The 13,697-nt window shown below is 36.7% G+C and overlaps 1 protein-coding gene across 1 annotated transcript in view; it reads left to right on the top strand.

The window, feature by feature from the left end:
- Positions 1 to 433: 433 nt before the first annotated feature.
- Positions 434 to 13,697, top strand: part of LOC123874673 — a 29,178-nt gene continuing 15,914 nt past the window's right edge. The window contains exon 1 of the mRNA XM_045920176.1: positions 434 to 515. The gene's annotated coding sequence lies outside the window, so the exon portion shown is untranslated. The remainder of the gene's footprint in view (positions 516 to 13,697) is intronic.

Here is a 13,697-nt window from a genome sequence, read left to right as displayed (position 1 = left end):
AAGATAGTTCTCATTCTGAGAGGAGAACTGTGCTCAGTAGTAGGCCGGCAATACTTGTTATTATTTGATGAGAGTCATGAAGGATCTGCGATTGTTGACCTATTTTTGAAGCAACTTTCGTCATTTTGGCACTAATAGCTCAGAATACATAATAGTATAATTATAGCAACAACAGTGAGTGTCATGTGACCGTACTCGGAACTAAATGTTAGTTGTGAGACATAATATTATGTCAACGTAATGTCAACACGAAAATTATTTGACACAAATAATATCGTCAATTTTAATTCCCGGTATCTACGGTCAGTGAGGCGCTTAGAATCATCACAAAAATAACTATTTGTATGACACATCTCTTCCAGCGTTATTGTATAATGTCCATGTCAGTGGGCTGGGCGGATCAGGCGCGGATTTCAGTCAGTGTGCACGGAGCTTTATGTGAGGACGTGTTTGTCGGACGATTTTCATTTAGAAACAAGTGGTTTGCGTTCGTGCTTGTTGAAAAGTTGAATAAGGTTGGTATGGAATTGATTTTTGAGTATTATTTATAGAGATTTGTGTTATTTGTATGATAATAATTGATTAAAAGATCTATATTCTATTACTTTATTCTGTTTTAATAGGTCAGGGCCAAATAAATAAAAAATATAAAAGTCTATTTTCAAAAATCCATTAAAAAAATTCAATGCGAACATCAAATATTTAAGTATCTATTTTCATGATTTTACGCTGGTCTTACCTTTATCTACCATTTCTGCATTTTCGGTATGAACTCGGAAATGTAAAAAAAAAATAGATTCTAATTCAATATTCAATTTCGGGTCAACGTTCTACAGCAAGTACCAAAATTTTATGTTTATGACTTATTTCGTGTAAGAGGTAGAGACCTGTGACACGCACACGGACAGACAGACAGACAGCAGAGTGACATAGGGCTTTTACCCTGTGGGTACGAAACCCTAAAAATCTAATCATTATCATTGTTCACATATTAATACAAACCATGATAATATGTAGGTATGCCATTCTCAGATTGTCTGTGAGACTCTACGCCCGTAGGCATGCTACGCCTAGCTACGTAGACTAAGAAACTTCTAGAAAACAATACTAAGGCATTCACAGCTCGACGCTCCATAGCATAGCTAGTAGTATTACCACAAGTATTACCTATTTACAGTGACAGTGTCGAGTGCAGTGCATACATCTGTAGTCTGTAGATATAACTCTTAGCGACTTATTATATCCAATCGGTTATCTATTCAATAGGCATGCGAAAATTTTGAGGGTGAATCCCAGTATCTAGAGTCAGGGCTTTGGGTTGCTTCTGGGTAGGAGAAAATTTTGAGAGAGTTAAATCAATCAATATTATTAAATGCGTAAGTTTCTCGATATATTAATGATTCTACAATCTACATTAACTACGAATGATGCAAGAAATATTATTATAGTGTAGAAAAAGTATGAAATACAAGGGAAATTTAATAACAACCTACCTCTCATCAACCCATTTAAAAACTACACGTTTTGCACATTAAAGTTACGTTGAAAGTTGGGCTAAAAGCTTTAAAAGTGTACTGTTTTATGCTTTTGTCTAACTACCTACGGAGAGACGTGTGACCTAGTTACATGATTATTATTGGCGTCACTCAGAAAAGCAGGTATTATTTAAATATTTTTATCGAATTATTGGAATGTCCTCTCCAAAACCAACACAAAAAAAACACAAGTTTAATGTGCAAGGTTATCCGAGAGTTTTAATCTAAACAAACTAATGCCAAAATAAATAATTTAATTAGAGCGTGATTGCTATCACAACATCTAATTATCCAGTACACAACCCAAATACCGAAAATATGCGATATCGCTCCGAATCTCAGAAGGAGACTGAACTAAAACCTTCGAAACACCCGTATTTATGCAAGTTCAATCTTGTTGGCCTCCTAGCAACAGATTGTATGACATCGAATGAGCCAAATATCGATTTTATCAAACTACCTGCATTAGGTAAATTAATAATTTTATATTATTTTTTGACAACTCAAATCAATTTTTAAAAATAACCTTACAGTTCGGCCGTCCTGAATTTAACACGTCCTCGTGTTTCTAATCAATCTTGTCATGTCAGTCGCGGGCTTCCTTGCCCTAAGTCAAATCCAAATCATGGGCTATCCTGCCCTCCGTCAAATCATTAAAACCTACCCTTGAACTGCCGAACTCTCAGTTTTAATATCAAGTCAACAATAAATCCAAACGACTAACTTCTCATTCGATGTATACAAAATCTGAACCACTCATTGCAAATTACTTTCCAATTCACAAAAGACTAAATTATTAAAAAAAAACTAAAAATTTTAATCACCAAATCAAACTCAATAAAAATTTTAATCAAATGTGGGTTGTTTACAAAAAGATACCAAAGCAAAATTAAGACAACGTGAGACACATCCCGCTTCTGAATTATTGGCGTCACTCAGAAAAGCAGGTATTATTTAAATATTTTTATCGAATTATTGGAATGTCCTCTCCAAAACCAACACAAAAAAAACACAAGTTTAATGTGCAAGGTTATCCGAGAGTTTTAATCTAAACAAACTAATGCCAAAATAAATAATTTAATTAGAGCGTGATTGCTATCACAACATCTAATTATCCAGTACACAACCCAAATACCGAAAATATGCGATATCGCTCCGAATCTCAGAAGGAGACTGAACTAAAACCTTCGAAACACCCGTATTTATGCAAGTTCAATCTTGTTGGCCTCCTAGCAACAGATTGTATGACATCGAATGAGCCAAATATCGATTTTATCAAACTACCTGCATTAGGTAAATTAATAATTTTATATTATTTTTTGACAACTCAAATCAATTTTTAAAAATAACCTTACATTATACATATCAATTCATTGCTAATGTCAAGAAACATAGGCCCAAGTCCATAACTGGTTGGGTGACCGACTTGGGAGGCCGAATTGAATTTAGCTTTTTCGTTTCTTACGTGGCCGGCGAGCATATTGAGCCGTTGGTCCCACACATCTGATAATGCTTACAAAATGAGTTTTTACGTGCCATTTTAACTTTATGTGTCAAGTGTGATGTCAAAAGTACGATCTTAGTCCTTATTTCAAAGGTGAATCGTATTTTTTAACCGATTTCGAAAAAAGGAGGAGGTTCTCAATTCGTCGGAATCTTTTTTTTTCTCATGACAATTGACACATAAAGTTAAAATGGCGCGTGAGAACTGATTTTGTACGGACTTAACTGTTACGTTAACTAAGAGTCAGAATTTCTGCACGAGATTACGACTCTTAGGGGTCTTTTAGTCGAGTTAAAGAAGGATCTGGGGACCCACCGCATTGTTATCCCAAGAGAACTCCTACCATTAGGTATGTCAATAATGGAAAGGGATCACGACTCGTACGACTAAGGAATCTAACTACGGAACTTAAAGTCTTTAGAAATGCTGAAGTAAAATATTATATTCGTGATATTAAAAAGCGGCAGGCAAAAATCATAAAGCGGACGTGAAAATTTAAATATTACAGAATAAAAGTAGAAAATTGCAATTTGCATAGAATATTTTTTACTCTGTGCGGCGTAATGGCCGCCGAGTTTCCCGCCGAAAGAGCCGTGAAAAAGGGAGGGAAATGCACAATTAAATTATTAAGTGACAGCTGCCCGCCGCGGGCGCTACGCTGCGGTTTAGGTGAGTCGCGAGCACGGGTTCAGATTTCATCAGAATATCGTCGATGTATTAAAAAAACTAAAAATTTAATAAAAGAAGTAGGTACGGTACATACGTGTTTTTTTTACCCAACTGCGGCAAAGCCAAAAGGAAGGGTTATGATTTTAGCAGTCTATTATTACATGTATGTACTCGTATGTATGTATGTATGTTTGTATCCAAATTCTGTGTGTTCCACCTTAGTGCCTAAACTACTCGGCCGATTTTGATGAATGAGGTGTAAATTGATTCGTCGTAAAGGTACGGGTGACATAAATTATATTTTATACGAAAAATTGACCTAACGGATGTTACTTACATCAAAAAAAGTGGAAGTGTCCAAAATTTTTTTTTCTATTGTATCGAGTGGGATGTCAAATGAAAGAGGAGCAAATTCTGAGCTCATGAATATACTCGTAAATGTAACACATTACACAACATTTAAATATAACAAGCCACAGAAAAACAATTTTACTCGATCGCAGTCGGGTTTTAGTTTTCAACTTTATCTTGTTATGGTCATTAATAAAGACAAACTGATGCCCTCCACTTCATCAGCACTGACTTACATTTTAAAAATCTTGTGAGAAATCTTTGATTTTCCGACAAACCATAAAAGCTCAGTTTGATTTTCTAACTAATACGTTTGGATAGTTTCTGTTGCAGCCCTCTCTGCACTCTACCGCTTCAAACATAAAGAAGTGCAAAAAGTCTTCAAAAATATTGAGAGTTTTTGCTAATTATGGATGATGGCGTTAAGTTCCACTTTCCTTTCAGTTTTCATAAATTTTTAAAGGGGTTCTTGTTCTAGACATTTTACCATCCATATTCTAGACATTTTACCTTGCAAATTCTGTACAGACTTTAGACAGAATAACCTTTTAAAGTTTGGATAGCAACTTACCCATCTTGGATGTTGCAGCCCTGTCTACACTCTACCGCAGTCAAAAAAAGTGCTAAAAATGGTCTTCAAAGTTTTTACTAATGGACGATGGCATTTTAGGTGCCCCTTTCCTTTCAGTTCTTATACATTTTTAAAGGGTTTCCTGTTAGATATTTTACCTTCCATATTTATTTGTGTTCGTTTTCGCAAAAATTAAACGAAGGAGTCTATGTATCTATGTAAATGAAGCTCAGGAGTGAAATGCTAATTTCCGTGGGAGCTCGTCAAACTTTTTAATCTCATGTGACATCCTCCCCCCTCGCACCCCCACCCTGCCCGCGGGCGGAGGGATGTTGTCAGAGGGATGATTGAAAGCGGCTCATTTGTATTTTTATTACTTTTTAATTTTCTCCTATTTTCTCGAGTGCTGGAACATTGTCTTTTTCTACCCAAACTTTTGAAAGTTCCTTACCTTTGAAAATATCATATTTTCTCCAAGATTTTCTCAAGATGCCTATTGGAGTGATCCAGATAGGCAAAACTAATACAGTTGTATTTTAAAAGTGAAGACAAATTCGTACGGTTGTGTGTGTAACATAATATATACCTACCCATGCGCACGTTTGGAGTCGCGGCGATTGCGTGCGTATATACTATTCACCCGACGACTTCTATCTATATTATAAGTCACAGATTCTAACGGTCGCCAACGACTGAGTCGCCGGGCGCCAGGCGCTTAGCGACTAAGACTACTTGGAGATATTGGCGCGGGTTTTACACACCTTTTGAGACCTACGACCGTGCTCCAAAAAGCGTGGACCCTAAAAATCAAAACCCATATGAAATTGCATATCCTTGGGGCAGCAGTCCTATAGATACGCCCACCCCATTGGAAATAATGCGAGGTTACGTACTAATATCATTATACACGAGGGGCGAGCCCCACGCTTTTAGCACTTTTGTCCTAACCACTAATTTGATCCGATAAATGCGTGTCGCGAACTATGATTATACTGTGGAGGTGTCGAATTGTTGCGTTACTGTGTTATTTATTGACGAATTGTTGCGTTGTGAACTCGCGTGCCTACGTCGTTTTTTTTAAAAAAAATCCATTACAAGTTAGCTCTAGGCTGTAATCTCACCTGGTGGTAAGTGATGGTGCAATCTAAGATAGTAGCGGGGTAACTTAGAAGGGTATGACAGTTTTTATTGAACTCATACTTCTTACACCTTACCGGTTTATTCATGGCGTCGTACTTTCGTACGTCACACGGGACGGCTTTGCTAATAGGATGGTAATTATCCACGGTTGAAACCTCCCATTAGACCAAACAGAGACAACATTTAGAAATAATAGATTCGCAAATTGGCCTTGCCGGGAATCGAACCCAGGAATCGAATCGAACTTATAAGACCGCACCACTCACTACTACGCCAGGGCTGTCACTACTTTCTAGATACTAGATAATGCCCCTAATCTCGTCCACGTGGATTAGGATTTTTTAAAATTCCCTTGAAACTTTGATTTTTCTGGTTTTTTCTGAAAATTAGCCTATGTCCAAATTTCCTCAAAATGGCTTGAATAAATGGGCCGTGGAAAAGGTGACAATTACAAAGAGGTAAGGTTAAATTGACATTAGAAAGTGCGCTAAAGTTATGGTAGTTAGATTAGTATGTATATAAAATAAATAAAAATGTACTATATAACTGTTCGACTTTTAACATACTTAAGTATATTTCAAGTTACGACATTTGCTGGTAGGTTTATGTGATCTTTGGGGGAGTGCGGAGCAGGTAAAATGTCAAATGCTGCAACTTTGGGGACAGTAAAAGAAATATTTCGCGCTGTGGTTAGCGATTAGTCACGGTGAGAAATAGGAAATATGAAATGTCAAATGTTTGTTACTATAATATTATACCTACTTATGTTGGTAAGAGCGGGCAGAGGAGTTGCTCTACCTAGTAGTTCCTGAATTAAAAAATACCTAAGTACCTAAGCTCATTCTAAAACCATAGATTTGTGAATAAAAGATTTCTGCTTCTATCCAACTCTAATTAATTACTTAATATTTTTTTTTGTTAAAAATTGTCACGAAAACAAGAAGTACATACAAGCAATACCTACAATACAATATGATTATTTATTTATTACCTTATCAATTACTGGCGACCGCCCTCGTCATTGCTTCCGAGGAAATTTTGGGCCTAGGAGCCACGGCTAACGTAGATTGGCATAAAAATAACAAAATATTCATAATTGTTGTATTCTTTTTATTGTATGAGGTTTTCTTAGAAAAACACACGGGGTTGCAGACACAAAGTCTATTGAATATTATATAGTTTGTACTAAAGAGCGATCATTCAAAATTCCATTCAGGACTATACAGTACCGATAGACAGTACCAGGGGAACAAATGTAGTCAGCTATCAAACTAACACTGTGACATTTGCATAGCAGTGGATATAGAGTTTCACGCAATGATTGACATAAAATAGGGGTTGAGGTTCGTAAGTTATGGAATATTTATAGGATGGGGTTGTCTTTGCATCAATTTATCTGCCCTTTCTTGCTTTCCAAAGTTTCAAATTACTTTAGATGTATTTTTTAATACCGGAATGGCGATTTTGAATAGCTTTATTTAATGCCAACTTTTGGGTAACGAAGGATTTTAAATTATAAAATCATGTAGAGATACCTACCTGTTCAATTTATTTAAATTATGATGCAGGCATTCGGTAAATAGCTCCTATTAGGTATACTGGATATAGTAAGACCATGATAATATATGTATTAGTTAGTAATAAACTAACTTATACAGATAGGCAACATAAATTATTTATTATTAGTTTTAATCGTACCGAATTTAATCATGTCATCACCAATATAAAGTACCTACGCCTAATTACCGTATCAATATTTCGTAATTAGGTACCATATTTTAATCAGATCGTAGAATGTTTGCTTTTACTAAGTACTTTTAGTAACTTAGTAACATTAAAATAAATCCAATATGCAGACTCCCTCTCGCAATAAAACTTGGCGGTAACAAACGACAAATTAACAGGAAGCTGTTTTAAAAACAATTAGGCAATAATGAAACGACGCCTCGGCGGGCTTTAATTAGCATTGGGCCCGCTGCGGTTCCAGTTTCATTTGTTTCCATATCGATTTTTTTTTGTTTTATACACTATAGGCAAGCGCTTGACCACAATCACACCTGATGGAAAGTGATGATGTGGTCTAAGATGGGACGCGTTTACCTAGAAGGTGCCTATTCACTCTTGTTTTAAAGATACCCGGATTGTAATTGGTAGGAAACACAGATCGCGGAAGAGTATTCCAAACCTTAGCCATGTGTATGAGGAATGAAGACGCAAAACGTTTTGTGCGTGTAGATGGAATGTCGACGACATAAGGATGGAAACTCGCCCGACGTCTTGCGGTTCGGTGGTAAAATGATGCTCAAGGTCGCCACTTGTTACGTAGCTATTTAACTAATTTATAAGAAACTAGAGGATGCCCGCGACTTCGTCCGCGTGGATGTAGGTTTTTGAAGATCCCGTGGGAGCTGTTTAGTTTTCCGGGATAAAAAGTTATCTATGTCAATAACATGGACGCAAGGTACCAAATTTCATACAAATCAGTTGAGCGGATGGGTCTTTAGGAATCCCGTGAGAATTCTTTGATTATCCAGGATAAAAAGTAGCCTATGTCCGTTCCCGGCATATAAGCTAACTCTGTACCAAACGTCAGAATCGGTTAAACTGTTGGGCCGTGAAAAGGTAGCAGACAAACAGACAGACAGATAGACAGACACACTTTCGCATTTATAATATTAGTATGGAAGTATGGATTATTTGTCACGTAGGGGTGGCTCTCTTCTGTAATCAAGACGTAGGACAGCCTGTGCCAATATAGTCCACCATGCTGGCCAAATGCGGATTGGCAAACTTCACACACCTTTGACGAGATCTCTCAGGCATAAGTACAGGGTTTCTCACGATGTTTTGCTTCACAGATAAAAGATGTATGTATGTTTGTATGTATATACTTTATTACACCACAAAACTCAAATGACAGGTTACGAAAATGGACAGAAAGAGGTGGAGCATGCTTAGTTGCTTAAAAATAAGACGCACATAATTCCGAAAAGTTAGAGCTGCGTATCCGGGCACAATCAATCAATCAATCAATCATTTATTTATTTGCTCAAACCCCAGACTATCGGTATAAGAGGCCACCAGGTACATACTATCTATGCCACCAGGCTATCACCGCGCTTTTGACGTCGACATATAAAGTGCAAAATGCAAAGATACTTTACTGGCAATATCAACTTTCTATACCATGTGGACATCTCTGTTGCATTTTTTTTAAACAGTTAATATTTTTTTAATTCACTATAAGCACCCGCTTGACCATAATCACACCTGAAAGTGATGATGTGGCCTAAGACAGGACGCGTTTGCTTTGAAGATGCCTTTTCATTCTTGTTTTAAAGATACCTGGTGGGAAACACATATTATTATCTTATTCGGAGACAAATTACCTGTGGTAATTCATATTTTTAAATACAGTGGGCCCCCGGTAATCCAGCCCCTGTCTAATCTGGCACCCCCTGTAATCCGACAAGTCTATTTTATTATTGAACTAGCTGATGCCAGCGACTTCGCGTGGATGTAAGTTTTTTAAAAATTCCGTTAAAAAGTAGCCTATGTGCTAATCCAGGGTATAAATCCATCTCCAATCTTAATTTCAGCCCAATCCGTTTAGTGCGTTTACGTGAAGGAGTAACCAACATACACACACATACATACAATTACACATACACACAAACTTTCCCCTTTATAGTATTAGTGTGATGTGATGTGATTTACTTTTGACATACATAGTGAAGTACCTATGACTTGTATTTCAGAGTAAGTATGTATAACATATTATAGAATCTTATCGTTGGATCTTTAATTTGTCGGATTACAAAGTACTCTTTTGTAAAAAACGCCAGACTATAGGGGTTCTTAAAACGCAGTACTCTATAATCCGACAAATTCGATAGTCCGACACTGCCCTGCAAAACGTTTGTCGGATTACCGGGGGTCCACTGTAATACTCATATCATAGGTATGGGGACAAACAAAAATTCAATCCGGCAATAACTGAGCGTCAACAAAGGAAACCATTAGGCGAGCAGCAAACCGCGGGAGGTAGTGAAAGTTGACGGAGAATCTCCATGGAAATCAGCGGATGGCGACTTTTGATTAATTAGCGCCATTCTTTGCTCTCCCATCGCTGAGACGACAGCGGGCCATTAATCCCCGCTAAACAATATGGCGGCTTGGATTTTATATCGGGAGATATCTGGTTACTTGATAACAGATAAAAATTGAAAATAGTGATATAATTACTGTAAATGGAGAACTATTAGGAGTAGCTGAGTTGTTAAGTATCCACCCATTTTGTAACAATAATCATCACGAGCAACCCATCGCCGGCCCACTACTGAGTACGGGTCGCTTCTCATCTCAGGATGAGAAAGGCTTAGACGACAGCGAGATTCACCATTAATCCCCGCTAAACATTATGGCGCGGGCAACTTGGATTTTATATCAGGAGATATAATATATCTAGTTACTTGATTGGAGACAAAAATAAGATATTTTGAGAATGAGAACGAATGAGAATTTTCGTAAAATAGAAATTGTAATAAAGTTACTTAAAATAGGAGATTTTTATGAATATCAAAGTTGTCATGTCTCCACTTTGTGTATCACTCCGATCACTTTCATGGATTAAAAAAAAGAATTTAAACCTTTCAGTGACTTTCATTCACTATCGTTTTTATAGTACATACCACCATTATTATGATGTTTTTATCTGAATTAGAGCGCATCACCCCCGAGTCTCGACGCAGTGTGCTATATGTAATCCCGCGGAGATTACTGTTTGCGCGGTTATTGAAACCCGCTCTTTTTGTTCTTTTAAATCCCTATATTGAAGGGTGGAGGTGTGTTTGTCCCAAATAATGACGTAAAGCTCGCCAACTCATATTGCCAAGTGTATTGCTGACTTGGACAAATATTGGTTGTACTTATATTAAAAAAAAAAACCGGCCAAGTGCGTGTCAGTCTCGTGCACCGAGCGTTCCGTACTCGGGTATTTTTCCGACATTTTATATAAAAATAATAAAAATCTGTTTTAGAATGTACAAGTAAAGCCCTTTCATAATATGATACCCCACTTGGTTTAGTTATCTTACTTTGAAAATTAAAACACATTTTAATTTGTTTTTCTGTGATGTAATCACAATTCCTTTACTTGTGCTATAAGATCTACCTACCTGTCAAATTTCATGATTCTAGGTCAACGGGAAGTACCCTATAGGTTTCTTGACAGACTCGACGGACGGACGACAGACAAACAGACATCAAAGTGATCCTATAAGCGTTCCGTTTTTCCTTTTGAGGTACGAAACCCTAAAATTATGAGTATGTTTATGATTGGTCTAGTTAGATTAATATAATTGAATACTACCATGTAACTTGCTTTTAGTTTACTTAGGAGTAGGTATACATCTAAATAAATATTTTGTTATGTTTCAAATTTTTTGACTGATAAATGATTCGGGTACCTAATTAGCAAGTCGTATAAGTATCCTAGATCTATTATATGAACTTTATTGTAACAATTTGCGCTAATATTGCTATTAATTTATATTTACTGGTTTTAAATGCTCCAAGTATTGTTCATCATTGTCGTAAAAAAATTCGCATCTTGTCATAAAGCTAAAAAAAAATGGCTAAGTGCGAGCCGGACTCGTGCACGAAGGGTTCCGTACCATGACACTTTTTTTTCTAAAGCATGGTACTCATACTGAATTTCTTACTATTTGTTGTAATAGCGGCAATACAAATACACACTCTGCTCCACTCTCTACGTGTTACGGTTCATGAGATATATACTGCCCACAGACAAACAGATAAACAGACAGACATGAGACATATATCAGTAATAGAAGCCCTACAAAGTTGTAAATCACATACTAATACACAAAGCTCCATTTTCCACAAGTCTAAAACAGAAAACTAAACAATCTAACTTAACAGACATTTATTGCCACTCAAAGCGATCCCTCAAGGCTGCACCACCAATAACATTATAAATCTTAGATTATTCAAAGAAACGGGGTAATATTGCCTCCCGCATATGTTTGCTCGCGGTAATATTAAAAGCAGAGATTTATGCTCAAACTTTTTAATATTTATGGCATGGCAATAAATTCTTGGCGACGAGTTTCGCGAAGGGAAGGGTTTATTATTTTCTTGTTGGGGAGAAATGGAGAATCAACAAGTCTCAAGATTGTAACAAAGAAACTTTCCCGTGTTATAGGACCCCCTTGTTATCGGTTTTTCATTGATTTTAATGTAACAAAGTAATCAGAGGTATCCTGTTAGCTTTGAAAAGTTTTAAAAGGGGAAATGGGACCGAATATATTCTTTCAACTTAAGTATTACTTAACTAAAGGAAAGGTAGATAACATTTTTCGTAGCCATGGCGTAGCATTGTCGTAGCACACGACCACAATGCCATAATGGTAACGTATTTAGTGTCAAGGAAACCCTATTAGAGGTATACCACCTCTACACGCTGACATTTGGTTATTTCACCGGAGTCTAACAACATCAGCTACACTACTACTAAACCTCCGAAATTGTCCGTCCGTCTGTCTGCTAACATGCTCTTCTATCCCATGAACCGTAATAGGTGGATCATAGAACATGTATTGTATATCAAAGTACCCGGCTGAGTTTGTTGTGCACTCTTGTTAAAAAATGACTTTGACTTTGACTTTGAGTAGTTACAACAAAGATATAATCTCTCGTTGATGAAACAATTGTACATAATATTTTGAACATTATCTTGAATCTATTACACCACGCGCGCGAATCAAGCTGAAGTGTCCATCACACTTGGCACCCTCTCTACTTCCCTACATCATAATATGGCGACATCAAACGACGCCGCGACTATGGCGCCATAATATATGCCATAATATGGCCATTAAGCAACACTACTGAGACTGTAGTTCGTAGACTACGTGTGTGGAAATTGTAAATTACGTAAATGAAGCGCATAATTATATTTGTTAGGCTTTGACAAACGACATCGAACAACAGTCTACGAATTTGTCGTCAATCCACGGAGTACCCGGGTCTATAGAAGTTGTTGACAATTTCAGCTGCGCTATAGGTAGGATTTTATAAGCACGTTCGAAGGTGTCCAAAAGTTCATAAATCCAAAGTCTATGTAGTCTGTGTGGTCTGTATGGCTACACGTAGTATAATAATATGTCACACATACAAGGATTTGTCTTCACTTTTTCAAATACAACATGTGTAAATTAAAAATTTATAACACCCCCGACGATCCAAAGTATCTGAGTTTTCCAAAACATCATTTTCAAATAAATAATTATGTATTTAGGCAACGTCCATCTTGACAGCTTGACATTTGTCTATTGACATAATATTATGAACCTAACGGTTATTTAACCTTCTTTTCTACAAGAAAACTAGAAAAGAGCTGATAACTCTTAAACGGCTGAACCAATTTTTTTAGATTATAGCTAAAAACACTCTCGATCAAGCCACCTTTCAAACAAAAAAAACTAAATTAAAATCGGTTCATTGTTTAGGCGCTACGATGCCACAGACAGATACACAGATACACAGATACACAGATACACACGTCAAACTTATAACACCCCTCTTTTTGGGTCGGGGGTTAATAAATTGCATGAGTTCGCTTTCGTAATTCGCAATCGCTGAATTTGAATCCTTTTTTTTATCGATTACAAGTTAGCCCTTGATTGCGATCTCACCTGATGATGCAATCTAAAATGGAAGCGGGCAAACTTGGAAAGATTCCAATTAGAATACCTATTTGTGAAGATGCTATAACCTATTTCTCAGTAGTTAAGGTAGTTTCAACACTTCACTACTCTAGATAACTCACTTAAAATCCCATTCTCAAATTTTCAGTTAGGATAGTGAGTCACAAATCTAAATCGCATTTATCATAACGGTTCTA

Source organism: Maniola jurtina, chromosome 18 (genome assembly GCF_905333055.1).
Source record: "Maniola jurtina chromosome 18, ilManJurt1.1, whole genome shotgun sequence".
Classification (NCBI taxonomy): domain Eukaryota; kingdom Metazoa; phylum Arthropoda; class Insecta; order Lepidoptera; family Nymphalidae; genus Maniola; species Maniola jurtina.
Note: the sequence above shows the minus strand (reverse complement) of the source record. Positions and strands in the feature narration are given on the sequence as shown.